This window comes from Hippopotamus amphibius, chromosome 13 (assembly GCF_030028045.1).
Source record: "Hippopotamus amphibius kiboko isolate mHipAmp2 chromosome 13, mHipAmp2.hap2, whole genome shotgun sequence".
Classification (NCBI taxonomy): Eukaryota; Metazoa; Chordata; class Mammalia; order Artiodactyla; family Hippopotamidae; genus Hippopotamus; species Hippopotamus amphibius.
In genome coordinates, this window is record NC_080198.1 from 90,639,207 (window position 1) to 90,645,106 (window position 5,900).

The window sequence follows — 5,900 nt, forward strand, 5'->3', positions numbered from 1 at the left end:
TCCTTGAGTTTAGCTAAGAAAATTATGAAATGGAAGAACATTCAAGTGAGACGTATTTTCATACATCAGACTGTACATAAAGCCACTGGAATCTAATTAGTAAGGTGTTGATAGAGGAATGGATGAATATATGAATGGAACAGAAGATGGAACCAAAATTAAATCCCAGAATACGTGTTAGGTTAGTTTATGACAAACATAATAGCTTAATTCAGAAAAAAAAAGAATAAATTATTAATCAGTACTGCTAACTGGCTAGCCATCTGAGAAGAAAAGTGATGGACTCCAATCTAATTTCAAATACAAAAGTAAATTCTAGATGGATTACAGACCTAAATTAATAAAGCAAACAGTAAAAATAATACAAGACATTGAGATCCCAATAGCATGCTCTGCTAGATAGCTCAACTGGAACATCCTCTCAAATGAAATTGCTGAGATGGGGGATTATTTACAACAAACTTAAAATGCCCTGCTGAACCCACAGGGACATACCCAAGGACCATGCCTCCCACACACAAAAAATAATCAGTCCAGACCAGAGTGGGTATTAACACAGAAGTCTGAGCTCCACAGGGCACAACCACCTACAACATGAACTTCAGATTTTAGGGACTCATGCTGCTGCAGTGAACCAATGAAAAAACTCTGCTCATATCTGCTGCCTCTGGGTGGAAAAACCACAAGTGATATAAATAAATTGTCTCTCCTGAGAATTCATAGCCAGAGGACTGCTCCCATGTATGTCTGAGGTTCAAATTTGTACTGCACCCGAAGTAAACTCACCCATCAAACTAAATTAAAATAGTTACAGGTTAGTATTGCCCCCTGGAGCCCAGAATAAGCAGATGCAAATGCTCTCTGGAGAAAAAGCATCTTCAATGCAGGCCCTTCACCATATACCAAAAACAAGTTCATAATAAAAATTACCACAGGCATGAAGAAATGATGCAATATAAGTGAGATTCTTCAGAGTAACATTAATTTAGATCCTCAAGTATTTCTGATAGTAGACATAATTCACAGACTAAAATTAATCATGTATAAACATAAAATGTTAAAAGAAATAAAAACAATAAAAAGAGTTCAAAGAAGAAAAGTCAAACAAAATGACCAGGAACATTTGAAAGAGAATCAACTAAAACATCTTGAAAGAAGAACTGTAATCACTGAAATAAAAACCTCAATTGATGGGTCACATAGCAGATCAATTATCTGAAGAGAAAATTCGTTAACTGAAGGACAGATTTGAGGATAATAACCCGAATGCAGCTCAAAGTGACAAGGAAAGACAAATAGGAGAGAGAGTTTTGGAGACACACATGATAGAATATGAAAGTCTAACATCTGTGTAGTTAGAGTTCCACAGGATGAAAATAGAGAAACTGGAGGAGAAGCAATACTTAGATGATGACTGAGAATTTTTCACAATTGTTCAAAGTTGCCAAATTTCGCATCTAGGAAAAACAATGTATAGTAAGCAGTATAAATAAAAAGAATTACATATAAACATATCAGATGAAACAAGAAGACATCAAAGATAAATCAAAGAAGTAAGAGAAAAGACAGGTATTCAACAAAATTACCATATTCCAGCAATTCTAAGTTGTGTATTTCTCATCATTTAACATGTATGACATTGGACCAATCTTATTGATAAAGTATTACAATTCTAATCGACAAATTGACAGAGTATTTCTTACTGGTAACAAAATATTGGTGGATCATATGCTCAGTGATGTCTTAGAGTGAGTGAGATGTGGTAGACTGGCCATAGACATGTCAACAGTGGAAACCCAAAGACAGAGACATGGTATACTCAAGGTGCTGAGAGAAAAATAAAAATAAAAACAAAGCATTGAGATTGCTGTTTCTGTCCCTGAGGAAAACTGGACAAACTATATGAAAAAAATTGTTTTCAGATACTGGACAACAGACAGAACCCTGACCCCCAAAAGAAAAGAAGCAAATAAGGAAACTCGATTACCTGACTTCCTGCCCGGAGGCACTTCCTCAACTGCGATGCAAGGAAGAGGAACCAAAGCAGAGCATGCATTTGCTGAGTTGAGGGGAGAGAGAGAGAGAAGGGAGGGAAGCCAGGGCAGCTGGGACTTGAGAGGCAGAGAACCAGACATGAGGGGACTATGGGGAGAAAGCTCTAGGACTCTATAGAGGGGTTCTCTTGTGTCTATGGATGAATACTAAGCCAAGAATATATCAGGTGAAACTTCTTGAGGTAAAAATCAAGTAACTACTAGATCTCTCAAAGGGCTGGGAGACATTTGAGGTTTAATCAGCCAGAGAGGAAAGACTTTGTTGAATACCCCAGGGCATTCAGTAGAGATCCCAGAATGGCCATGCCTGAGGAATAGGGCCCATCTAGAACTAATGTGAAAGCAACCCTAGGACCCAAGCGAAGAGAGAGTAAAACTAAACTTCGAAAGTATCAGACTGATCTGCAGGTACATTAGCTGTCTGACAGAAGAAAGCCAAACATTCTTTAAAGGAAGAAAATAAAAACTAAACACTCAGCAACATAACATTGACAACATTCTGCATCCACTCAAAAATTATTAGACAAATGAAGAACCATGAAGATGTCAACATAACTAGAAAAAAAAGAAGTCAATAGAAAAAGATCCAGATATGACAGATGATGGAACTGGCATTCGAGGGCTTAAGAGAAGCTATTATTAATATGCTTAAGGATGTAGAGAAAAACATGAAACCAATTAAGAGATAAAGTAAGATCAAACAGAGAACCAAACAAAACTTCTAGAACGGAAACATGCAATGTCAGAAATAAAAATTCATTGGATAAGTTTCAGAGGAGATTAGACACTACAGAAAATGAACCGTGAACACGGAAATATAGTAATAGAAGTGATTCAAACTAAAGTACAGGGGAAAAAAAGCTGAAAAAATGAATAAGCCTCAGTGACTTGTAGGATATCAAATGGCTATATAATTAGAGTATTGGAAGAAGTATAGCGGGAAATAATATTTAAAGAAATAATGACCCCAAAAATCTAATTTGATGAAAATTTTAAACATAAAGATCCAAAAAGCTCAGAAAATCCCAAGCATCACGCACGCACGTGCGCGCGCGCGCGCGCGCGCGCACACACACACACACACACACACACACACACACATCCCAATGCACATCTGAAATTGCTGAAAGCGGTAATAAAAAAGATAATCATAAAAGCAGCCATAGAAAATATTACATAAAAAGAAGATCAAAGGTCTAAGACTTACACTACCTGGATTTTCAAGATTCAGTATGAAGTCTTACAGCTAAGTGTGGTATTGGCATCAAAGATAGACAAATAGGTCAATGGAACAGAATAGACTCCAGAAATAGACCCACACATTACATGGTCAATTGATTTTTGACAGAGGTACAAAGAAAATTCTGTAGAGAAAGGAAAATTCTATAGAGAAAATCATTTCAACAAATGGCACTAGAACAATTGGATATCTATATAAAAATGAATTCTGACCCGTACCTTGAACCGTATCTGGAAATTACCTCAAAATGGATCATAGACCTATATAAAAATAAAAATAAAAATAATAAAAACTTCAGGAGAAAACATAGGAGAAAATTGTTGTGATTTTGGGTTGGAAATAGATCTTAGGTACAATACCAAAAGTATAAGACATTGATAAAACAGTGTAAAGGCAAACTATAGACTGGGAGAAATTATATGACTATATAAATAAATGTGTGTGTGTGCATCAACTCTCATAACAAAACAAACAAACCCATTTAAAATGGTCAGAAGATTTGAATAGACACTTTACTAAGAAGATACACAGCAAACAAGCACATGAAAAGATGTCACAGCATTAATCATGCAAAAAAAAATGAAAATTGAAAGTACAATGACCTACCACTACACCCTTATGAGAATGTCTAAAATTAAAAAGACAGACCAAACCAGGTTTTGGTGAGGATGTGGAGGAAATAGAGCTCTCACATATACTGCTAGTGGGAATGTAAAATGGTATAACCACTTTGGAAAGCAGTTTGCCAGTTCTTAAAAAGTTAAACCTGCATTTGCAACCTAACCTGGATTTTACACTCTTAGGTAGACATCCAAAAGAAGTGAGGGTGTACGTCCACACAAAGACTTATATACAAGTGTTCACAGCAGCTCCATTTGTAACAGCTGAAAACTGGAAACAATCCAAATGTCCATTAACATGTGAATAGACAAGCAAGTGGTAGCATATCCACACAACAGGATACTTCTGAGCAAGAAAAGGAGTGAACTACTGACTGGTGCAACAACCTAGATGGATCTCAAAATAACTGCCTAGTGAAACAAGACCAGGAAAACTCCAGGGATGAGAAGTGGGTGTTGGGGAGGGAGAGAGGCAGGAAGGAGGGCTCACAGAGCAGCTCCGGGAAGCCTTCGAAGGATGAATCTGTTCATTTTCTTGATTTGTGCTGATGGCTACTCAGGTGTCTACATGTGTCAAGATTTATCTGCACTTTATATATGTGCAGCTTATTCTATACTAATTTTCCTTCAATAAAGTTGTTACAAAAAGAAAAATTATGATTGACAGTTTTAAGCAAAAATAATTATGCCACGCTTTTCAATTTATAAGAAATGTAGAAGTAAAATAACAGACAATAGCACAAAGAAAAGGATGGGAGAGGATTGAAGTATAAGGTTATAAAGTTCACACGTTACATGGGAAGTGGTATGTATTATCTGAACTAGACTGTGATAAATTAAAGATGCATATTATAAATCCTAAACAGCCAGTAAAAAAATAAAATAGAGATATGGCTGATAAGTTAATAGAGTATAGAAAATAGGATACTAAAATCATTTAATTTAAAATAAAGAAGGGAAAGGGGGAAAGGGAATAAATAACAAGTGGGAAAAATAAAAAGCAAATACCAAGATGGCAGACTTCAGCCCATCCGTATTTACAATTACATTAAAAATGTTTGGATTAACAACTCCACAGAAGAGGCAGATTGTCAAACTAAATAAATAAGAAGACTCAATGATATTCTGTTTATAAGCAACCCTCTTTAAATATGAAGGAAGATGGGCTGAAAGTAAAAGGCTGGAAAAAAATAGCCCATTCAATATGCTTAAGGGTAAGGAATTTCATAAAGCTATATAAATAACAGAAAAAAACAGACTTTACAACAAGGAATGTTACCAGAGAGGTTTCACAGTGATAAAAGGGTTCTGAAGCTCATGAAGATGACGTGACAAACTTAATTATGGATATATGTAGTAATAAAGCTGCAAAGTACACCAATCAAAAGGTGACAGAACTGAAAGGAGAAATGGACAAATTCACAAGTATAGTTGCAGATTTTTTGACCCTACTCAGTCTCTTGATAATTGACAAAAATCAGTTGAAATATAAGATCAGAACAGCCCTATCAACCAACTTGACTCACGATCGTTCATAGAATCCTCTACCCAATAAAAGCAGATATTGCATCTTTCCAAGTGTAAATGGAAAATTCACCAAGCTAGACCCTGTGCTAGACCATAAAATACATCTCAATAAATTTAAAAGGGCCAAAACCATACAGAGTATCATCGTCGACAACAGTAGTATTAAATCAGAATTCAGTAGCAAGAAAATGTATATAAAATCCCCCAAGTATTAAGAAATCAATCAACACATTTCTAATTAACACATGGGTCAAAGAAGAAATCAAGGGATTGACTCGAAACCAGGGGAAACAGAAAATATTTAAAACTGAATGGTAATACATATTGTGTATATAAAATTAGTGATCTACTTAATAGGGTTAAAAAGATAGAAGCCAGAATTAAATGCTGGACAAAAACTGTAACCTAAGAGAGAAGTGACTAAAGTTAAAGTACTTATTGTTTGAGATGACAATTGAG